Genomic DNA, 25,241 nt, shown 5'->3' on the forward strand with positions numbered 1-25,241 from the left:
CAACAAACCTGCCCAGAGAGGGCCGCCCACCAAAACTCATTGACCAGGCAAGGAGGGCATTAATCAGACAGGCAACAAAGAGACCAAAGATAACCCTGAAGGAGCTGCACAGCTCCACAGCGGAGATTGGAGTATCTGCCCATAGGACCATACACTCCATACACTTTAGCCGTACACTCAGAACGGGTCTTTACGGAAGAGTGGACAGAGAAAAATAAGCAAACATGCTTGGTGTTCGCCAAAAGGCATGTGGGAGACTCCCCAAACATATGGAAGAAGGTACTCTGGTCAGATGAGACTAAAATTGAGCCTTTTGGCCATCAAGGAAAATGCTATGTCTGGCGCAAACCCAACACCTCTCATCACCCCGAGAATAACATCCCCACAGTGAAGCATGATGATGGCAGCATACAAAGGCTCTACAAAGTATTGACTCTGGGGGGATGAATATGCATGCTCCAGTTTTCCGTTTTTTTGTCTTATTTCTTGTTTTTTTTTATGCACAGAAATATTTTGCGTCTTCAAAGTGGTAGGCATGTGTAAATCAAATGATACAAAAAATCAATTTCTAATTCCAGGTTGCAAGGCAACAAAATAGTAAAAATGCCAAGGGGGTGAATACTTTCTTAAGCAACTACCCCAGGTCGTTGCTGTAAATGAGAACGTGTTCTCAGTCAACTTACCTGGTAAAATAACGGACAAATAAACTAATAACATTTGGCTTCATTCATTGTTCCCTCTATCGTTACTAGTTGCCCAGTCCCTGCCACTGAAAAGCATCCCCCATAGCATGATGCTGCCACCACCATGCTTCATGGTAGGGATGGTATTAGACAGGTGATGAGGTGTACCTGGTTTTCTCCAGACATAGCACATAGCACTCAGGCCAAAGAGTTACATTTTTGTCTAATCAGACTACAGAATCCTTTACATTATGCTTTACGTTAGTCTTTCACCTGCCTTTTTGCGAACTCCCGCCGTGCTCCTACGTGCCTTTTTCTCAGGATTGGCTTCCGTCTGGCCAATCTCCAAGCCAAGGTTTGTGAAGAAGCTCTAGATACTGTTATCCGGCAGGTTCTCTGATCTCAGCCAAGGAACTCTGTAGTTCTGTCAGAGTTGTCATTGGGTTCTTGGTCACGTCCCTGATCAATGTCTTTCTTGCCCGGGTGATCAGTTTCGTCGGACAGACAGCTCTAGGCAGAGTCTGGGTAGTTCCATATTTTTTTTAATTTCCCAATGATGGAGACCACTGCGCTCTCAGAAACGTTCAACACTCTAGAAATTGTTTTATACTCTTCCCCAGACATATGCCTGTTCACAATTCTATCTCCGGACAGTTCCTTGGACTTAATAGTATAGCTTCTGCTCTGTCATGCTCTGTCAACTGTAGGACCTTATATAGACAGGCTGTGTTTCTCCCTGATCAAAGGAAAGTGGATGCACCTGAGCTGTCAGGTGCATCCACTGTTTGAGTGTCATAGCAAAGGAGTGTGAGTACTTTGCAAAAATGTCTAAAAAGATGATTTCACAGTGTCATTATGGGGTATTGTGTGTAAATGGGTGAGAGAAAAACATATATTTCATCCATTTTGAATTCAGGCTGAAACACCATTTTGGGGAAATAAGTCAAGGGATATTAACACTTTCTGTTTTTTAGTATGATAGATTTTGAACACAGTCACCCTCTCTCTCTCTCTCTCTCTCTCTCTCTCTCTTAAATTAATGTTCTTGTAATTTGATCACTCACTCTCGCTTAACTCCTTTGATATGTTAATTGGTGATACTTATCATACAGAATCATGTGGGTATTAATTTCCCTGCCTATGCATTAGTCCTATCTAGTGTTGTACTATAGTTAGTACTTTGAACAGACACATTCCCACGCCTCAGACCTTACTCATCCCAGAAACTAAGTATTGTATCACCTCATTTAGGCTCAAACCGATTACAGTGCATTCGGAAAGTATTCAGACCCCTTGACTTTTCCACATTTTGTTACGTTACAACCTTATTCTAAAATATATTAAATCATTTTTTCCCCTCATCAATCAACACACAACGCCCCATAATGATGAGGCGAGAACAGGTTTTTAGACATTTTTGCTAATTTATAAAAACAGAAATACCTTATTTACGTAAGTATTCCGGCCCTTTGCTATGAGACTCGAAATTAAGCTCAGGTGCATCCTGTTTCCATTGATCATCCTTTAAATATATTTATACAACTTGATTGGTGTCCACCTGTGGTAAATTCAATTGATTGGACATGATTTGGAAAGGCACACACCTGTCTATATAAGGTCCCACAGTTGACAGTGCATGTCAAGGCAAAAAAACATTTATGCAGCATTGAAGGTCCCCAAGAACACAGTGGCCTCCATCATTCTTAAATGGAAGAAGTTTAGAAACGCCAAGACTCTTCCTAGAGCTGGCCGTCTGATAAACTAAGAAATCGGGGGAGAAGGGCATTGGTCAGTGAGGTGACCAAGAACCTGATGGTCACTCTGACAGAGATTCAGAGTTCCTCTGTGGAGAAGGGAGAACTTTCCAGAAGGACAACCATCTCTGCAGCATTCCACCAATCAGACTTTAGTGGAGGAGTGGCCAGATGGAAGCGACTCCTCAATAAAAGGCACATTACAGCCCGCTTGGAGTTTGCCAAAAGGCATGTAAAGGACTCTCAGACCATGAGAAACAAGATCCTCTTGTCTGATGAAACCAAGATTGAACTCTTTGGCCTGAATGCCAAGAGCACATCTGGAGGAAACCTGGCACCTTCCCTACGGTGAAGCATGGTGGTGGCAGCATCATGCTGTGGGGATGTTTTTCAGCTGCAAGGACTAGGAGACTAGTCAGGATCGAGGCAAAGATGAACGGAGCAAAGTACAGAGAGATCAGTGATGAAAACCGGCTCCAGAGCGCTCAGGACCTCAGATTGCTTTGTCATTATGGCGTATTGTGTGTAGATTGATGAGAAGAAAAAAAGATACAATCAATTTTAGAATAAGGCTGTAACGTAACACAATGTGCAAAAAGTTCAGGGGTCTAAATACTTTCCGAATGCACAGTATGTGGGACGCCGAGGTATGGCCAAAATGTTACACATTTCTTTACTTGAATGAATTATTCATAAATTATTATTGTTGACACAGATTTCAAAGTTATGTTCTTGCCCTAAAAAAACTTTCTATGGATTTAGTTTCAGGAAGATCCAAAACATCCTAATTAAGTTTTGACTGTTGTTTGGTGATTTGATGTGTGAAGAAAAAAAACGTGTGATTTGGGAATAGTATAAGTGTAAATGAAAAGACAGCTAAGCTACTTACTGTAACACATGGCAATTACAGGGCTGATATTTCAGTTTCCTAAATATCATACCTTATGTGTGTGTGTGTGTGTGTGTGTGTGTGTGTGTGTGTGTGTGTGTGTGTGTGTGTGTGTGTGTGTGTGTGTGTGTGTGTGTGTGTGTGTGAGAGAGCGTATGTGCCAGTGTGCATGCAGGTTAGTGCATGCTTGTATGTGTGTAAGTGTGTCTGCGTGTACATGCAAGGGCATATTGTGTGTGAAACTGTGTGTGTGTGTGTGTGGGTGTGTGTGTGCACACGTGATTGTATAAGGTCACAGAGCTGTCTGGTCTCTGCCTCTTCCCTTGGGGGATACCGTAAAGAATCAGACCGGTTGTCGGCTACCCTCTCCTCCCCCTCTTCCCCTCTCATCCCCCTTCGCCTTGTTCCCTCCTATCAGACTCTGAGTGACATAGCAGCAGCCTAACTGTGGTTCACAATCACCAGCCTGCTGGAGGCTCGGCCAATTATCCCCCTGTCTGGACCACAGTGTGTGTGTGTCTGTCTGTGTGTGCGTGCAATTGTGCATTATGAGGAATATGCGTCTATGTGGAGATAGCTCATAGGTGCAGAGAGCTGGTTAAGGTATTTTCTGCAACAAGCTCTCACAGTCTCACTGCAGAATTAGACGTTTATCCACGTTTCTTCAAATGTCATATTTCGAAATTGGACAGTGTTAAACATTACGTTTAAGCACTCCATACCGAATGGTTAAGGTCTCTCTCTCTCTCTCTCTCTCTCTCTCTCTCTCTCTCTCTCTCTCTCTCTCTCTCTCTCTCTCTCTCTCTCTCTCTCTCTCTCTCTCTCCTCTCTCTCTCTCCTCGCTCCTCTCTCTCTCGCTCTCCAGCAGATTACCCCAAGCCTGACCCAGAATCCTCTTCACAATGTGCACTCCGCTGTGCCAATTCTCCTCAACTTTTGTCTTTTTAACGTTGCAATAATCTTGCCGTCAGCCATCTTTCCTCCTCTTTTCCTATCTTCCAACATGTGCTGACTCGATTTGAACTTGTCTCTCCACCTCTGTCTCTGTTTGTCTGTCTCGCACTCTATCTCTTATGCATGACTTCTCTCTCACTCCAATTTTCTCTCTCTCTCTCTCTCTCTCTCTCTCTCTCTCTCTCCTCTCTCTCGCTCTCTCTCTCTCACACACAAACACAGGCGCAGGTAGGTCTGACATGCCAGGTGCCACAGCACAACGCTCCTTTGTTATGCTCGGGACTTAAGTAAAGTTAAGATAACAACTCAAAGCACTTTCAGGCCAACTGAAGCATCATTTGTTCTATGTCTGGATTTCACAGTTGTCTTACAGTTGCTATCATTTGGATTCAGGTAGAGGAAGAGAGAGTGTACACGTAAACACACGCCCACATCAAACAAATATGCACACGAATTTAGATGTATAATCATTTATAGACACCCATTCAATGTGTTAATACACGAACACACACACAAAATTTCTTATGCATATGGGCAAAATCCGACTAAAGGCCTTCACACACTGTATGTTGGATCCGGTCTTTCACAATTATTTTATGTCACAGTTTGCGATGTTACCAAATAAAAAATCTTGATAGCAACCTGGACAGATTGTATAATTTGCTTCAGTTTTGTAGTCACATTCTGTGATGGGCTTGTGAGGTTAAGTCATCTGAAGTATGCTACGTCAACTGCAGTGATGTATTTGATCTGCAGATGTGCCTGCACAAGCAGCGCAAACCTCCCTCTTCTGAACAAACCTCCCTCTTCTGAATGAGTGAAGTGAGTTCAGAAAGTCAGTTCGGGAAAAAAACTGAAAAGGGCTCAATTTCAGACAACAACAGAACGTTGTCGGGGTCTAGGACTGCACATAGTGGTACTTCATCGGCAGACCTAGACCCTGTCACACTGAACGAGCCAAGACGTCCGACAATCACTTACGACCTAAGACTTTGCCACAGTGTGAAAATTTGGTCTGTGACAGCAAAATCGTACCATAAGACGGCTAAACCCGTACAGTATTTTTTTTTAAATATTTACATTTTTTCAGGGGATAGATCAGCTTTATTATTGCAGACAGATTGTGTATTTGTCTGCATCATTTCCAATCCCCCATATATTTTTTTGTATGTATAATATATATATTTTTAAATATATTTTCCTTGATTATTTTCCCCTAACCCTACCACCCCATCCCCTAATTGGAGTAAACCTTTAGACAACAACACTAACATGCTGACCACACTTGCAAATAATTTTACACATACAGAACATCTTATTAAATCATTGCACCCACACTGCTCGCGCGCATCAACGAGCCTCTGCGTAGCCAGGCACTAAAACAGAACTTGGTTATATTTGTGACGCTTGACGCGTTGCAAGTCCCACCCCTTCCATCTCCTCATACATTTTTTGGAGCAAATACCCACATGGGTGATTGAAAGATGAACTGAGGTCCACACTCCAGTCCAGTTGGTGGTGGTAATGCACCTTAAAGTTGGTTGCCAACCCGCCATATAAAGTTCGAAGAAGAAGAAGCCTGACAAAGGAGAGATTACTAGAAACAAACTCAGTTTACCATTTAATCTGTGGATTAATTGTCGGAGTAGAGGACCTTGTGCATTTCAGGTAAAATAACAACCCAATGTTTATATCCCAGGACAAATTAGCTAGCAACTGCAAGCTGGCTAGCTAAATTGCCATAAATGTTTAATTCACTTCGACCTGTCCCAAAATTAATATAGCTGGGTCAGAGTTTGTTTTGATATTTCAAACTGCATGTCCTGATTGCATCTGGTGTGGGTGGACAAAATCAACACGCGCGATGGTGGACGCATGCAGCGGCCTGGTCAGCATGTTAGGCTTCTACATACAATATACATTTTACGGACATAGTATATTTTACGAGAGTTATCTTTTGTTCATTTTTAGTCCCATCCTTCAGCTACCTTCAACCCCTACCATCTATCTCCGAAGACCATCCAGTTTTGATTTCTATTTGATTTCTGTATGGTACAGTCTTAATGGACCTTAAAGTAAACATACTCGCACATGTTTGCACACACTCTGTTTACATGTGTATGCCCTACGGTGACAGAAAGTATTCATACCCCTCGACTTATTCCACATTTTGCTGTGTTACAGCCTGAATTCAAAAAGTTTTTTTTTTTTTAATGTCTCACCCATTTACACACAATACCCCATAATGACAAAGTTAAAATGTTTTTTTTTCAAAATTTTGCAAATTTATTAAAAATCAAATACAGAAATATCTAATTTACAATGAGTATTCACACCCATGTCAATACTTTGTAGAAACACCTTTGGCAGTGAATACAGCAGTGAGTCTTTCAGGTTAAGTCTCTAAAAACTTTCCACACCTGGATTGTGCAACATTTGTCCATTATTCTATTCAAAATTATTCAAGCGCTGTCAAATTGATTGTTGATCAATGATAGACAACCATTTTCAGGTCTTGCCATAGATTCTCATCTAGATTTGGGTTAAAACTGTAACTCAGCCACTCAGGAACATTCACTGTCTTCTTGACAAGCAACTCCAGTGTAGATTTGGTCTGTATTTTAGGTTGTTATCATGCTGAAAGGAGAATTCATCTCCCAGTGTCTGGTGGAAAGCATACTGAACAGGTTTTTCTCTAGGATTTTGCCTTTGTTTAGCTAACATATGGATGGTCATACCATGGATCATTTAGCTATTGGATTTAGAATTTTAGGACCCCTTTAGGTATATATATATATAAAGATATTTGATAAAATAGTGAATTTGGCTTTTTCTACTATAGCCCATAGAAACGCATTGAATAGCACCTTCATACATGGCAAAAAAGGCAGTCAAAAAGTACATCATAAGGAATACGGTTTTGGAGTGTCTGTCCTATGTCTAAGTGATAAGAAAGCTCAGGATTTAATAAAACATATTTGGACACATAACTACCTCCATACTTCCATTTGTTTGTATGGGCTACCTTCGGACAAGTCCTGTGACACTTGTGGTGATCGTAGAGCAAAACGTAGAACACCATAGTGGTCGTGAGTCTCCCCTTTCCATGGTGTGGATCTGGGTCAGTTTGGTATTTCCCCCGACTAATGATTAAGGTTAGGATTGAGGAAAGGACAGCTGATCCTAGATCTGTACCTAGGGGCAACTTCATTCTACTCCCTGCACTTACAGCTGCTTCCACTCTCAGCCCCTACGCCTCGACAATGGTTGCCAAGCACCGCAACTGGAAACTATCACAGAGGTTGGCAACTGGCCAGCCTGCCAGATGTGCAGCATTCTCCTCGTCCCTGTAACCCAAGCTGTAATCCTCCCTCCCTCCCTCCCGCACGCACGCACGCACACACACACACACTGGCCAACACAAAATACCCCATAATGTAAAAGTGGAATTATGTTTTTGGACATTTTTACAAATTAATTAAAAATGAAAAGCTTAAATGTCAATAATTATTCAACCCTTGTGTTATGGCCAGACTAAATACATTCAGGAGTAAAAATGTGCTTGACAAGTCACTTAATAAGTTGCATGAACTCACTTTGTGTGCATTAACAGTGTTAAACATGATTTTTGATTTACTACCTCATCTCTGTACCCTACACATTCAATTATCTGTAAGGCCCCTCAGGCGAGCTGTGAATTTCAAACACAGATTCAACCACAAAGACCAGGGAGGTTTTCCAGTGCCTCACAGAGAAGGGCACCTATTGGTAGAAAAAAGCAGACATTGAATATCCCTTTGAGCATGATGAAGTTATTAATTACACTTGGTGTATCAATACACCCAGTTGCTACAAAGATACAGATGTCCTTCTTAGCTCATTTGCCAGAGAGGAAGGATACTGCTCAGGGATTTCACCATGAGGCCAATAGTGACTTTAAAACAGTTACAGAGTTTAATGGCTGTGATAGGACAAAACTGAGGATGGATCAACAACATTGTAGTTACTCCACAACACTAACCTAAATGACAGAGTGAAAAGAAGGAAGCTTGTACAGAATAAAAATATTCCAAAAACATGCAAGTAAAAGTGCAAAACGTGTTAAATAAAGGAACTTTATGTCTTGAGGCAAATCCTGAGGCATATCCAACACAACACATCACTCAGTACCACTCGTCATATTTTCAAGCATTGTGATGGCTGCATCATGTTATGGGTATGTTAGGATAAAAGAAACGGATTACAGCTAAGCACAGGCAAAATCATAGAGGAAACCCTGGTTTAGTCTGCTTTCCAACAGACACTGAGACACAAATTCACCTTTCACACACAAGGCCAAATATACACTTGAGTTGCTTACCAAGAAGTCAGTAAATGTTCCCGAGTGGCCTAGTTACAGTTGGACTTATATTGGCTTGAAAATCTATGGAAAGACATGAAAATGTCTGTCCAACAAAGATCAATAACCAGCTTGACAGACAGAGCTTGAAGAATTTAAAAAAGAATAATGACAAAACGAGAAATAAGAAATAGTGTACAATCCAGGTGTGCAAAATGCTTAGAGACTTACCCAGAAATGCAGTACTCACAGCTGTAATCGCTGCCAAAGGTGATTCTAACATCTATAGTCAAGGGGTGTGAATAACTTAAGTACACAAGATATTCCTGTATTTAATTTTCAAAAAATGTCTTAACATGTTTTGACTTCATCGTTATGAGATATTATCTGAAGATGGGTGAGAATATATATTTATATTTTTTAATATACATTTTGAAATCAGCCTGTAACACAATAAAATGTGGAATAAGTTAAAGGGTATGAATGCTTTCTGAAGGCGCTGTGGTCCCTGCTACCATACTCACACCCACACATAGGTGTCCCCATCCATCCAAGCGCTTTTCCTAGTGAGGTAGCAGAACCCTGGGAGTAGAGTGAAGTTGCCCTAGATGCTGATCTTGGGTCAGTTTTGTATTTCTCCCACTAATGGTTAAGGTTTTGATTGGGTGAAGAGATGCTGATCCTAGATCTGTACACTCTCAGAAAAAAAGGGTTCCAAAATGGTTCTTCGGTTGTCCCCATAGGAGGACCCTTTTGGGATCCATGTAGAACCCTCCGTACAAAGAGTTCTATTTGGAACCCAAAAGTGTTCTACCTGGAACCAAAATAATTCTACCTGCAACAAAAAAAGGGTTATTCAAAGGATTATCATACGGGGACAGCCGAAGAACCCTTTAAGGTTCTAAATAGAGCCTTTTTTCTACGAGTGTACTTAAGGGAAACTTCTCCCTGGAGTGCCAAACCCCAGCTGGACTTGGTTCTGCCTAAATATTCCCCTGTAGAAAGTAGCTACTACTCTTACCCTGCAATTGAGGGTTTGTCCGCGAGAGGTGACAACACGATAATGACACACAGACACAGCAGTTGCTAGAACCTCTGTACCCTGCTCCACTAACCGCATGACGGTAGGTCACCCAGTGCCGCAACAGAGTAATTTTTTTTGTTAGTGTTAAAGAATAAGGCATGATACACTGTGGGGAAAAACCTGTTGAAATTACTTTATTTCAACAGCAATACTGGTTGGCATGATGCCATTCCAACCAGTCTTTCCCTTTGGGTAGAAATGTCAATTACTCAGGTCCTAGACATAGAAATAGATCATAAATGCTTGAAAAGGGTTTTGGATCTCAAGAGATTTTACTTATGTACTCAATGGTTATGTACACACACAACGTGCTACCTGCCCCAGACCTGCTGTCTTCTAGTCTCTACAGACAGCAGGAGCGGTAGAGATACTCTGAATGATAGGCTATGAAAAGCCAACTGACATTTACTCCTGAGGTGCTGACGTGCTGCACCCTCAACAACCACTGTAATTATTATTATTTGACCCTGCTGGTTATCTATGAACATTTGAACACATTGTCCATGTTCTGTTATAATCTCCACCCGGCACAGCCAGAAGAGGACTGGCCTCCTCTCAGAGCCTGGTTCCTCTCTAGGTTCCTTCCTAGGTTCTGGCCTTTCTAGGGAGTTTTTCCTAGCCACCGTGCTTCTACACCCGCATTGCTTACTGTTTGGGGTTTTAGGCTGGGTTTCTGTACAGCACTTTGTGACATCAGCTGATGTAAGAAGGGCTTTATAAATACATTTGATTGAATTTGATTGACATCAAGTGAGCCTATTTAGTACTCAGCCAGTGTGGCATCCCAACATGACTCCAAAGATGATGAGAGAGAAGGCCAACCAATGGTCCATTTATATCAGGAATATGCAGCACTCTATCCACACAATTAGCTCTCACCTACCTGAATCGCCTCCGCAACACACCATTGTTTAAAAGTCTTACGGTTCATAGAACACATTCCATAGAATAGCCATGCTCTGAGGTTAGATAGTTGTTAGATTGACGTGGTCATGAATTGAGTTTGGCCTGGGGCATGACCAGTCGCCTCTCTGGTCGGGTTTAGAGAGTTGGTAGCTCTGTTTGAAGTGGTAGCGAGAGATAAGGAACGATTCAAGGAACTTGACCATCTTTTGTAGTCTTGTCATGGGAACACACATGTAATAGTTACAGAGAGCATGTCTATATTTACAGCTAATAATCCCTTAATATTTTCCATCTGATTTATGTGCTTGGGACCATACAAACTCCAGCCTTGAGTTGATTCCCACATGATAAGGAATCAAGGTCATCAGACTGCTGATTCCACTTCTGATAGCATTTTAGACTTGACCCTAACCCCTATCTCCACCCGCTCACCCCCATCTGTGCCCTATCTCCCATGGCTTCCCCAGAAGCATTTGTGTTCTGTCACAGGCTGTGACCAGGGGAATGTAAACATGGAGGTTCTGATGATTATGAAAAATTATGAGAATTAGCAAGGACGTTGTGAGTTAGCCGAGGCCTTGGTAAATAAAATGTGAATTATGTTCGGAAAGCTTTTGCCAGTTTGAAAAACAGAGGGGTATCTCCTGGGGTCCCTCCAAGCTGGGTGGCCAAGCACAGAGGGCTATTAGCATAGCATAGCTGTTAGCCATAGCATTAGCTTTGACTTTAGAAACAAAGGTATAATTAGCTAGGCTACGCTAACGACACATGCCTCCATAAATCAGCTGGTGCCTGGCGTGCCTCTCGTTCAATGGCACGTGTGACTGAGCGCGTAAAATCCTGGCTGTGGCTTCAGAGAGACAATGATAAAGTCAAGAAAGAGAGACAGAGGACTCTGACAGAGCTTTCTGCTACAGTGCATTACTTAGATGGAGAGGGAAGCTGAAAGCGATGGTGAAGTTGGAGTTGAGGTGAAGATCATAAATCACTGCTGTCTCTCCTCTCTCTCTCTATCTCTCTCTCTCTCTCTCTCTCTCTCTCTCTCTCTCTCTCTCTCTCATCCTTTCACTCTTTTTTTCTCTGCTTTCCTTCTCGCTCTGTCTTGTTCTGATATTCAATGCCTCATTCTCTCTCTTTGTCTGCCCCTCTCTTTCTCTTTCTCTCTCTCTTTCTTGCTGTGACTCCCTCTCTCGTCCCTTCCTCTCTCTGTCTCCCTCTCGCTGTCTCTCAGCCTCTCTCTTCCTCTCGCTCTCTCTCTCTCTTCTCTCCCTCTCTCCTTCTCTAGGCCAGAGGCAGCACATTTTAAATCCATTAGTGATGGTGTTGCCAGGTATACATCAGCAGAAGCCATAAATTGTTTTATTGGATGAAGTTTCTGCAAAGTGATGAGCTCAGCGATACCAGTTCCCGGCAAAGTGCTATGTTATTGTGTGTGTGTGTGGTGTGCGTGCGTGTGTTGGATCATTCTATGTCTTTGATTGACAAGCAGTCCTCTGCTTAACATTAGCCATGCACATTTCACTATTCTTTGATATCTGTGTCAGTAGCCTTCGTAATCGTTCACTTGAATGGCGTCACTATCCAAAATTATTTATCACAGCTAGTTTATCATACTTTACACTCGCATCTGTAGTTTTCATGTGCTTTTGATAGGCTACCGACAGTTCCCCCTTGGACCACTGATATTAGAGCTGACACTGTAGCGCCACAGGGTAGTTACGCCTAGGTGCAGGTCTCGGATCAGCTTCCCCTTCCCCAAACTTAACCTTAAACATTGGTTGGGAAAATGCTAAACTGACCAAAGATCAACGTCTAAGGGCAATTATACCCTACTCCCTGATGCAACAGTTGATACAGTAACCCCACATCCCTATGGCGATATTGTACCTCCACCTCCATCTTTCTGCCCCCTACATCTCTCCTCCTCACTTCTTCTTTCAATTCAATTCAATTCAATTCAATTCAAGGGCTTTATTGGCATGGGAGACATGTGTTAACACTGCCAAAGCAAGTGAAGTAGATAATAAACAAAAGTGAAATAAACAATAAATGTCATATTATGTCTATCTATGGTGTTGTAACGATAGGCAAATAGTTAAAAGGGAAAAGAAATAAACATAAATATGGGTTGTATTTACAATGGTATTCTTCACTGGTGACCCTTTTCTTGTGGCAACAGGTCACACATCTTGCTGCTGTGATGTCACACTGTGGTATTTCACCCAGTATATATGGGAGTTTATCAAAATTGGGGTTGTTTTCAAATTCTTTGTGGATCTGTGTAATCTGAGGGAAATATGTGTCTCTAATGTGGTCATACATTTGGCAGGAGGTTAGGAAGTGCAGCTCAGTTTCCACCTCATTTTGTGGGCAGTGTGCACATAGCCTGTCTTCTCTTGAGAGCCAGGTCTGCCTACGGAAGCCTTTCTCAATAGCAAGGCTATGCTCACTGAGTCTGTACATGGTCAAAGCTTTCCTTAAGTTTGGGTCAGTTTTTCTGCCACTATGTACTCCCTGTTTAGGGCCAAATTGCATTTTAGTTTGCTCTGTTTTTCTGTTAATTCTTTCCAATGTGTCAAGTAATTATCTTTTTGTTTTCTCATTATTTGGTTGGGTCTAATTGTGTTTCTGTCCTGGGGCCCAGTGGGGTCTAGTTGTGTTTTTTGAATTGATTTTTAAAATTTAACTAGGCAAGTCAGTTAAGAACAAATTCTTATTTACAATGACAGCCTACCAACAGTGGGTTAACTGCCTTGTTCAGGGGAAGAATGACATATTTTTACCTTGTCAGCTCAGGGATTTGATACAGCAACCTCTCGGTTACTGGCCCAACACTCTAACCACTTGGTTACCTGCCATCCCCGTGTTTGTGAACAGAGCCCCAGGACCGGCTTGCTTAGGAGACTCTTCACCAGGTTCATCTCTCTGTAGGTGATGGCTTTGTTATGGAATGTTTGGGAATCGCTTCATTTGAGGTGGTTGTCGAATTTAATGGCTCTTTTCTGGATGTTAATAATTAGCGCGTATCGGCCTAATTCTGTTCTGAATGCATTATTTGATGTTTTACGTTGTACACAGAGGATATTGTTGCAGAATTCTGCATGCAGAGTCTCAATTTGGTGTTCTTGGTTGGTGAGCTTACCACAGACCTCACAACCATAAAGGGCAATGGGTTCTATAACTGATTCAAGCATTTTTTACCTGATCTTAATTGGTATGTCAAATTTGATGTTCCTTTTGATGGCATAGAAGGCCCTTCTTGCCTTGTCTCTCAGCTCGTTCACAGCTTTGTGGAAGTTACCTGTGGCGCTGATGTTTAGACTGAGGAATGTATCATTTTTTGTGTGCTCTAGGGAAACAGTGTCTAGATGGAATATGTATTTGTGGTCCTGGCGACTGGACCTTTTTTGGAACACCATTATTTTTGTCTTACTGAGATTTACTGTCAGGGCCCAGGTCTGGCAGAATCTGTACAGAAGATATAGGTGCTGCTCTCTCTCTCTCTTTCTGGTTGAAGAAGGGACTGTTTGTGTAGAGTTGTTGACGTTAGGCCCCGCGCCCACCGCCAATCTCCTCTAACTCACACAGCTGTGTGCAGTGCAAACACAGTTGGCGGGCCTTGAGCCACGTTGCCATGGCAAAACACTGGAACAACCCTGGATACCGTCCCTGGATACCATCCTGCCACAGTCAAATCCAGGCCTAAGTAGTGCAATGAAGATGTAGAGGCCTCTCAGTGAGACGCCCCCTATAGGTAACAGGAGGTATGTACAGGCTGTGTCCCAAAAGGCACTCTATTCCTTATATGGGTGATTGTATAGAAGTGTAGCAAATTACAGTCCCACCCCAAAACAACTATTTAAGAAAACAGTAAAGTCTCCAAACATAGGATTTATTTTTTTATTTTTTTACATCATGCTATGTTATAATTTAATCCAGGGCAATAACAAACATATTGTTGAATGAATATAGTGTAAAGACATTGTTTTTACACCTACTGTATTTCTATTGAGAGGTGACTGTCCCAAACCTGACTCCTAAATGTCATGTTTGAAAATAAAGCAATTCATTCATTCAATTTAACATCTTGAGTTGTTCTATTATTACATTGAAAATACTGATCTAATTCATAGTTGTGTTTATTAATGTGCCACACCCCTACACATATCCCCAGGTGATGGGATTGCACTACTCTCCAGCATTGACCCATGTGTGACTGGTCTGTCTGCAAACATTTTGGAGAAAATGTGTGAGCAAGTTGGTAAACCTTCATGTGTTTTTAAGAAGTGTCACTACTGAACATCTAATATATCAAGAAATATGTAAAGTATGATTTTGGGACTAAAATATATGTTTGCTGGGATTCACATCTGTCCAAATGAAAGATTACCAGACATACTATACTGTATGCTAGGTATGGGGATTCTTTCAAATCCAAAATAACTTCAAATTGTCCCAACCGAAATAGCTACAACAGAAACAGTTGACACCATAGAGATATATCGAGATCTCCTCTTTGTATCCATACTATTATGGCTTCTGTGACAGCAAGGGAAGCACCATTGAGGCTATCTCCATTTTAAAGTTGCATTCTCTACTAACTGAGATACAGAGGACCACCACATGGGTAGTGGACAAGTGCACACTTCACAAAAAAAAGTGTAGAGTACTGAGGTGCATAGCCATAGGGGCTCCAACCCTCTACGAACCCAAACATCGACATCTATTTGGGCAAAACATAGATGTTTATAATGTGCTATACTTGACTGTACTGTACTCTACTGTAATTTACTGTACTATGCTCTACTGTCCAGTACCCTACCCCAGCGGAATAAAACATTCTGTGGCACACCTAAACGTTTCCTAACAATGTATTTAGTGGTAATGACCTCCATCTCATTTGATCCATACTGCAAATCATCCATTTTCTGTGACAAGAATATTTAGTAGATTAATAAATAGGGTTTATTTCAAGTTTTTCCATAGTTCCTTTACGTATGATGGTTGTGTTGTGTATACTCATTTAAGAGCACTTTGCAAATCTCTTATGGGACGAAAAACTCAGGTAAAATAGGTGTTGCTTTTGAACGGAAAGGTTGACATGTAGATATGAGCGGTTTTCTGCATTGTAAAGGTGCCACCACAGACACAAAGCCCTGCTCGGTTTGATTATTTGGCAGAGGCTGTGGTACTGCTGAGCCTCATCAGACTTGCCTGTGCTAAATGGTTCTCACAGGCAATGTAAAATGATTACAAATGACTTTGCTCGTAATGCGCGGCCCTCAAATTATACAAATCTAACAACAGCTCCAGCAACAGCTCCATAACGATACAGATGCAACCATGTGTGCCATTGAATGTATTCTCTGAGTGGCACAGGTGCTCCCAAGTCAAAATCCCCACTTTCATTCCACGGGTCACATTTAGAAGTGAGTGTGACAAAAATATCACAGCACACGGTTGAAAACCACTGCCCTACTTTACTGTACTGTGCTCTACTGTACTGGTCCCTACTCTATTGTGCAGTACTGTACTGTGCTCTACTGGACTGCATTGTGCTCTACTGTACTGCACTATACTCTAGTCGAGTTTACTCGAGTTTACTCGACTAGAGTTTCTCACAATTGAAGAAAGGGCCCATTGATCTTGTGGTCTTGGTCTTGAGACCTCTGGAGACCACATATTTGCAATCTGTAGACTTGTCATGGTCACAACTCACTGGGTCTGGTTCTTGGGACCAATGTCCTGGTTGAAATCTTCATCTTGGCTCATGATCTCAGACAATACCTTAACACAATTTTAAGAAGAAGACAATGCTCTCTGATCATTGGCTGCCATAATGCCCAACCCATAGGAATCTCCACCCTGTTGACTACTTTTAAATGGTGGAAGCCCTCAATATCTATACTGAAATTAGTTATATCCATCTAGATTTATTTATCTATTTATCTCTATTTATCTCTATGATTGACACTTTTCCCACAATAAAGATAGGTAAAAGTGACAATTTAAACATTCAGGTCTCTCCAGAGATTTTTGATCGGGTTCATGTCTGGGCTCTGGCTGGGCCACTCAAGGACATTCAGAGACCTGTCTCAAAGCCACTCCTGCCTTGTCTTGGCTGCGTGCTTAGGGAAGGTGAACCTTCATCCCAGTCTGAGGTCCTGAAAGCTCTGGAGCAGGTTTTCATTAACGATCTCTCTGTACTTTCCTCCGTTCATCTTTGCCTCTATCCTGACTAGTTTCCCAGTCCTTGCCGCTGAAAAACATCCCCACAGCATGATGCTTCACCGTAACAATGGTGCCAGGTTTCCTCCAGATGTGACGCTTGGCATTCAGGCTAAAGAGTTCAATCTTGGTTTCATCAGACAAGAGGATCTTGTTTCTCATGGTCTGAGAGTCCTTTATCTAACCCTTGGAAAACTCCAAGAGGGCTGTCATGTGCCTTTTATTGAGGAGTGTCTTCCGTCTAGCCACTCTACCATAGAGGCCTGATTGGTGGAGTGCTGCAGAGATGGTTGACCTTCTGGAAAGTTCTCCCATCTCTACAGAGGAACTCTAGAGCTCTGTCAGAGGGACCATAGGGTTCTTGGTCACCTCCCTTACCAAGGCCCTTCTCCCCCTATGGCTCAGTTTGGCCAGGCAGCCAGCTCTAGGAAGAGTCTTGTGGGTTCCAACCTTCTTCCGTTTAAGGATGATGGAGGCCACTGTTCTTGGGGACCTTCTTGGGGTCTGTGCCTCAAAACAATCCTGTATCGGAGCTCTACAGACAATTCCTTCGACCTCATGGCTTGGTTTTTGCTCTGACATGTTATTTAGTAGGCTGCCTCACATGTGAATCCTTAAACAGATGGGTGGGGCTAAGGGTGTGAACGATGATGAATGGGTATAGACAAAGAAGAGCTCTCCGGTAGGTTTACCAAAACAAGGGACATTTTCTCAAAAGTGAGGTTAGTTTATCAACCTTCAAAGCAGAATTTACTTTCCCATTGTTCCTCAACTGTAGTCTATTATTTGCCATTTTCTAGCTCTGAGTCTTTACTTTTATCCAATGTGAAAAATAAATAATACATCAAATTTTGCTACATTTTGGCCGATTTTCGTTATCTCCCAAAGTCCTTTGACATGGATAATCGATGAATGCTGACTTGTATCACGGGCGACCTGGCTGCCTTTTATGGCACGCAGACATGTACCTTGAGAATAAAAACATGTTTTTGTGTACAGATGGAGGATGAGAAAGGCAGTGAATCAGCCATGGGTTTATGAGAAGCATACATTTGGTCTGGATGAGCCCAGCCTGTCTTTTAAGGAGAGCGAGAAAGAGAGGGAGTTTCCCTTACAACCTTGACTAAAAACAAAGCCTTAAAGGGATAGTTCACCCAAATCACAAAAATACATTTGGTTTTCTTACCATCTACGGGCAAGGTAACGGGTCTACGGGCAAGGTAAGACAGCAATGCATGTTTTGGTTTTGTTTCCCTGGCCACTGTCTCCAAATGTCAACTTTGTAGCATTTTAATCATTTGGGGGAACTATTCCTTTTAACCATCAAATTGCCCTAGTTGGTATGCTACCCATCCCCCCAAGCAAGTGTCCCAGGCCCCAGAGTCTCTTACGTCTCTTCACCCCACACAGAGAACATCTGTGTCTCACAGCGTTGCGTAATCCCACTCTCCACCACCGTCCACCCACAGGGTGTGCCATTAGGCTTTGCTGACGTAGGCTGAGCATTGGGTAGAGCTAAAGAATAGAGAGGGGACGTCTGGTACTAATGAAGTGATTACTGGAGAGAGGAGGAGAACAGGAGAAATAAAAGTAAGAAATAAGGAGGAGGAGAAAAGGAACGGCTGTACAGGATGTTCCCACGTTTCAATAAACAGACGGAGGGGAAAAAAGAAAGAAGAAATATAGAATGAGACAGCAAGAGAAATTGGAGGTAGAGAGGAGGGGAGGGGAAGTTAGAGAAAACAACAATGAGCAAGAGAGAGAAAGAGAGGATGTGAGAACAAATGTGAGTGGCAAAAAGAGTTAGAAAAGAGAAGAACGGAATATGGTGTTGAGTAATGGCATGTTGACCGGAACACATGCATGCGGTAAGTTAATGTACGGTACATACGAGAATACACTGAAATACGCGCACGAAACATATACACTCCCATGTGTGCATGAAAACAAACGCAGGCTTGAATTCACATTCGGGAATAACAAACATACTTTGATGACTTCAGAAACAGACACACACAAACACACACACACACACACTGAAATATGATTACAGTATGGGTGAACAATATAATGTCAGTTATGTACGTAAGATTGCTCTTAAAATCTGTTAGGGCTAGGCATCCCGCAAGCTGGACAACTTCCGGTGAAACAGGAGGGCGCCCAATTCAAATAAATAATCAGAAAAATTATGGCTATTAAACATTTAGGTACTTATAAGTGTTTTATATCGGTTGAAAGCTTAAATTCTTGTTAATCTAACCACACTGTCTGATTTACAGTAGCTAGTACAGCGAAAACATTCCTTTTTTTCAGCGAAAACATTCCTTCCGATTTTTTGAGGACGGCGCACTAAATCAAAATGTTTTCCCCCGGCACAGGTTTAATAAATTCACAAATACCGATTAAATATTCACTTACTTTAAAAAAATCTTCCTCTGGCTTTTCATCCAAAGGGTCCCAGCTATAACATGTAGTGTCGTTTGTTTTATAAAAAAAAAATGTATATCCCAAAAAGTCTGTTTAGTTGGCGCCATCGATTTGGGTAATCCACTCGTTCAACTTGCAGAGAAAGGAATCTGAAAATCTACCCCTAAACTTTGTTTCAACAAGTCAAAATAAGTTTCTATTAATCCTCAGATACCCTAAAATGTAATAAAACTCAAATATTTCTTACAGATGAAGTATGTTCAATAGGAAACTGATTTTAGCAGGTGCGTGCTGTCTTCATGGCACGCGCAAAAACATGAAATTCCAAGACTGTGTCCTTCTACTAAAACTGTTATATCTTATTCGTTTTTTGAAGTTACAAGCCTGAAACGTTGAACATAGACTACTTCAAAGCTTTTTCTTTCCAATGGTACCAATTATATGCATATCCTGGCTTCAGGGCCTGAGCAACAGGCAGTTTACTTTGGGCACATCATTCAGGCAGAAATTGAGAAAAAAAGGGGCCTAGCCCTAAGAAGTTTTTAATTTATTAGCCATAAATGCCCATCACAAGTAAAACATGTACTGAGTAACACATGGACGTTTTAATGATGTCACACACATCTAATGGCGTTCACATGGAGGCCCATGTAGTTCTGACTATTAATGGCCACTTCAGGGGAACAGGCTCACTGACTCTGATGTTGTTACACAGTCACAATGATGTTTTCTCTGTCAGTCTGATGTTGACAATAAGGAAATATAGCTGTACCTCATCTCTCCCAACATCAGTAACAAACTGACATCTGTTGGGAATTTATGGGATACGAGGGAAACAAGAAACAATAATTCTGGTAGGCTGGTTTATGCATCACTGATTATTTGGACAAATCATGATTTTGTGGGGGTGTTCATTTTGACCGAGAGAATTTCAGAGGAGGTGGTCTGCATCATTGGCTCTAGTTCAAAAATCTCTACGCTCCCTTGTGACCAAATCCAGTAGTTCACTTACAGTCCCACGTGAGGATAAAAACAAATTAACATGATAAAATAAAGGTAAAAAGTAGTTAAAAAATATGCTGAGCTTCAAACAGACAATGACTGTGAAAACTACAATGACAGGGATGTACGTATGTAGACTGTTAGAAATAGTCATAATGTCCCGTAAATGCCCATCACGATTACGGAGTAACACATGTGCACACACTTAAATTACATCACACATGTCTAGTGACGCTTATGTAGAAGCCCCTGTAGATTTGACTTAATGGACACTTCTGGGAAACCTCAATTACTCTGGTGGTTTACGCACAGTAAAAGTCACAATGATGTCTTCTCTCGAAAAGTCAGCGACATTGAAAATAATGAAACATAGCCCTGTTTGAAGTAAAGGAACGACTGTCTTGTTGTGAGTCACAGCTGCCTTTCTTTTATTCTACAATGATTTCTGGCGATGGTGCAAGTCCAACACCGAATGTTTATCCAAAAACAAAGTAAGCTTTGACAACACAGATCGAGGTCGAAACATGTCAGCTTTGACACTATGAATTGAACAAAAAACTTGTCGCGTTTTTTATGGAAGATGCCAATACCTTTTCTGCCCTTTCTACCTTTCTACCTAATGTTATGGTTATCCTCGCCAGGGCTGGATTTCAAGTAGTGCTGAAGAATTATCATTGGAGGTGATGCACACACACAGAGACCTATACACACCACCTGGTCTCAGAGCATTTCGTAATATTCTGTACGTAAATCTAAAACACTCTATTTAGATGGATATGTTCCATTTCATATGATATGTTACAAATGAGAATTTGTATGATATGTTACAAATTTGAAAAACAGAAATACGTTATGAATTTGCAAATGTATGATGTTACAAATTAGAATTAGTTGTGGCTAACGTTAGCTAGCTGGTAAACGTTAGCTGGGTTAGGGGTTATGTTTAGGGTTAGGGGAAGGGTTCGCTAACAGTAGCTGAAATGCTACATTTGTTCGTGATGAGATTTGAACAAACAAACTTTTGGGTTGCTAGACTTTCGCATTATACTCCCACCCATCCACCCTTCTTGCCTTCGGTAACCTTCTGTATTATGTAACCCTACCAAATTTAACATATCATACTGATCTGAGTTTTCGGATGTACATATACTGTGTTATGTCTAGTCTATGAGACCAAGCTGAGACACACTAGGCTTCATGCTCACACCTGTAATAAATTTGCCCATATGCATAAACATCAAACAATAGACAATGCTCATATTGTAGGTGACTGCACAGAGTACACACACACACACACACACACACACACACACACACGCACACACACACAGAGGATCCTGTGCATTTGCCAAAAGGACCCTATCCTGATGGTAGCTCTGTGTTTAAGGGGATTTTGCGGCGCTAGTCAATGGAGCATTAAACAACTGAGGCGATCAAGGTCAAATCTTAACATGAAATGATGTGGAAACATCCCACTGGCATGTGGTTGGCCAACACTGCTGCTCCAGAGAACGAGGGAGAATATTTGCCATTTTGGCTCAGAAATAAGGGTAGGGTAGAAGTTCCTCAGAATGGGTAATTCTAGTAAGTTTATATCTATGAAGGATTTTGGTTATTTCAGTGCCATGATTCAACACATCTATTTTCAGACAGTGTGTGTAGTCCAGCATGAAGTGCTAATCCATATGGATTATTTTGAGGAAATGTGTTGTAATTGTCTCAGACTGATATCATAGCAAATAATTGGTTTTAATTAACCTCTTAACTTAGGGCTTAGGCCCCTTTTTTCTCAATTTCCGCCTGAATGACGTGCCCAAAGTAAACTGCCTGTTGCTCAGGCCCTGAAGCCAGGATATGCATATAATTGGTACTATTGAAAAGAAAACACTTTGAAGTTTGTAGAAATGTTTGTAGAAATGTTCTTTTTGAGAGACCATCCTCTTAGAATGGCAGTATAAGGTCATATTGAAAATTAGCTCCCTAGATGCAATTCTTGTGGCTTCCACAGGGTGTCAGTAGTCTATGTTCAACGTTTCAGGCTTGTAACTTCAAAAACAAATAGGAAATAACCGTTTTCGCACAGGGGCACAGTCTTGGAAATTCATGTTTGCGTGCGCCATGAAAACAGCACGCACCTGCTAAAATCGGTTTCCTATTGAACATACTTCTTTCCGTAAGAAATATTATAGTTTTATTACATTTTAGGGTATCTGAGGAGTAGATAGAAATGTATTTTGACTTTTTGAAACAAAGTTTAGGGGTAGATTTTTGGATTCCTTTCTCTGCATGTTGAACGAGTGGATTTGGGGCGGCAGGGTAGCCTAGTGGTTAGAGCGTTGGACTAGTAACCGAAAGGTTGCAAGTAACCGAAAGGTTGCAAGTAACCGAAAGGTTGCAAGTAACCGAAAGGTTGCAAATTCAAATCCCCGAGTTGATAAGGTACAAATCTGTCGTTCTGCCCCTGAACAGGCAGTTAACCCACTGTTCCTAGGTCGTCATTGAAAACGAGAATTTGTTCTTAACTGACTTGCCTAGTTAAATAAAGGTTAAAAAAAATGGTTTTACTCAAATCAATGGCGCCAACTAAACAGATATAACAGGATATAAAGAAGGATTTTATCTAACAAAACAACACTACATGTTATAGCTGGGACCATTTGGATGACAAATCAGATTTTCAAAAAGTAAGTGACTATTTAATCGCTATTTGTGAATTTATGAAACCTGTGCCGGTGGAAAAATATTTTGATGTGGGGCGCCGTCCTCAAACAATCGCATGGCATATTTTCGCTGTAATAGCTGCAGTAAATCGAACTGTGCGGTTAGTTTAACAAGAATTTAAGCTTTCAACCGATATAAGACACTTATATGTTCCTAAATGTTTAATATACATACATATATAATTTTTATGATTATTTATTTGAATTTCGCGCCCTCCAGTTTTCCTGGAAGTTGTCTCGCTAGCGGGACGCCTAGGCCTAAAGTATTGGACCCTTTTTTTTAAAAATTCACCAAAAATGACGTACCCAGATTTAACTACCTGTAGCTCAGGACTTGAAGCAAGGATATGCATATTCTTGATACCATTTGAAAGGAAACACTTTGAAGTGTGTGGAAATATACAATTTATGTAGGAGAATATAACACATTAGATCTGGTAAAAGATAATACATAAAACAAAATGTGTTTTCTATAATTATTTTTTGTCACCACCTTTGAAATGCAAGAGAAAGGCTAATATATCACTCTGGAGTCTAGGCACAATTTAGATGTTGGCCACTAGATGGCCACAGAGTATGTGCAAAGTTTTAGACTGCTACAATTAATAATTATTAATTGCATTGTTGTTCAAAATGTTGAACCAGGTCTTCCCAAATGTGCAGAATTGGTAAATTGATACATTTTCAAGCACATAACTATAGAGAAAATACAAAAATTATATGGTAATAAAAAAAATAGTTTACACACTCACAGGAATATCATAAATATGGATAATTAGCATCCCTACAGAAAAGACACTCATCTTCACACATCTAGATGGGAAGGAGGGCCAGCAGGGGCTCTAACTGTAGAACCCAGTTCCTACATTTGAATATAAAAATTGATTTTTTCAAACAAAACTGCTACATTTTATGTCTGGGACCCTCAGGATGACAAATCAGAGCAAGATTACTGAATGTAAGTACATTATTTACCTTCAGAGGTGAATGTATCAAACCAGTTGCTGTGATAAAAGTAGGCTTCTCAAGGCTTCTCAAAAGTAGTGCACTATATAGAGAATAGGGTGCCTGCCTTTTGGCACGGGCATATTATTTTATACTCCTTGCTTCCGAACCCCCCAGAATATCAGTTTAGGGTTTATCACCCTAGTTTTAGCAGTGGTGTAAAGTACTTAAGTAAAAATATTTTAAAGTACTACCTAAATAGGTTTTTGGTGTTTCTGAACTTTACTTGACTATTTATATTTTTGACAACTTTTACTTTTACTTCACTATATTCCTAAAGAAAATAATGTACTTTTTACACCATACATTTCCCTGACACCCAAAAGTACATTTTGACAGGAAAATGGGCCTATTCACACACTTATCAAGAGAACTTCCCTGGTCATCCCTACTGCCTCTGATCTGACAGACTCACTAAACACAAATGCTTCATTTGTAAATTATGTCTGAATGTTGGAGTGTGCCCCTAGCTATCTGCCAATAAATAAAAAATAAATAAATTGTGCTGTCTGGTTTGCTGAATATAAGGAATTTTAAATGGTTTATACTTGAACTTTTACTTTTGATAATTAAGTACATTTGAGCAATTCCATTTACTTTTGAAAATTAAGTATATTTAAAACCAAATACTTTTAGACTTTTACTCAAGTAGTATTTTACTGGGTGACTTTCACTTTTAGTTGAGTAATTTTTTATTAATGTATCTTTACTTTTACTCAAGTATGACAATTTAGTACTTTTCCCACCACTGAATGTTAGTTATAAAATAGCATGGGCTTTTTAGGGATCCCTGCCTTACTCAGATTTCAATCACATTTATGTCACATGGATTGTAAGGGATAGTAAACGAGAGGCTATGCGTTCTATGGAAAATAATAAACAACGTGGAAGGTGTGTTCCACGATGCGTTACACGGAACCCAAACCGGCTGCGCGAGTGCGCCATCATTAACATACATTTATTTTGTTCCCCCACACCAAACATTATCACGACACGCAGGTTAAAATATCAAAACAAACCTTGAACCAATTCCATTAATTTGGGGACAGGTCGAAAAACATTAAACATGTATGGCATGCTAGCTAATTTGTCCTATTTAGCTAGCTTACTGTTGCTGTCCTGGGACATAAATTTGAGTTGTTATTTTACTTGAAATGCACAAGGTCCTCTACTCCGACAATTAATCCACATATAAAACGGTCATCCTAATAGTTTCTAGTCATCTCTCCTCCTTCTAGGCTTTTTCATCT

General features: G+C 40.9%; 1 long non-coding RNA gene across 2 annotated transcripts in view; it reads left to right on the plus strand.

Moving 5' to 3' along the window:
* LOC112254019 overlaps positions 1-25,241 on the plus strand; it is a 40,078-nt gene that overhangs the window by 11,577 nt on the left and 3,260 nt on the right. The window contains exon 1 of one of the 2 annotated variants that reach the window (XR_002954097.2): positions 18,081-18,705. The exons of the other annotated variant lie outside the window; for it this stretch is intronic. This is a non-coding gene — a long non-coding RNA (uncharacterized LOC112254019). Of the gene's footprint in view, positions 1-18,080; positions 18,706-25,241 lie in introns of those variants that run through there. 2 annotated transcript variants of the gene reach the window in all.

The sequence above is a fragment of the Oncorhynchus tshawytscha genome, linkage group LG07 (assembly GCF_018296145.1).
Source record: "Oncorhynchus tshawytscha isolate Ot180627B linkage group LG07, Otsh_v2.0, whole genome shotgun sequence".
Taxonomy (NCBI): domain Eukaryota; kingdom Metazoa; phylum Chordata; class Actinopteri; order Salmoniformes; family Salmonidae; genus Oncorhynchus; species Oncorhynchus tshawytscha.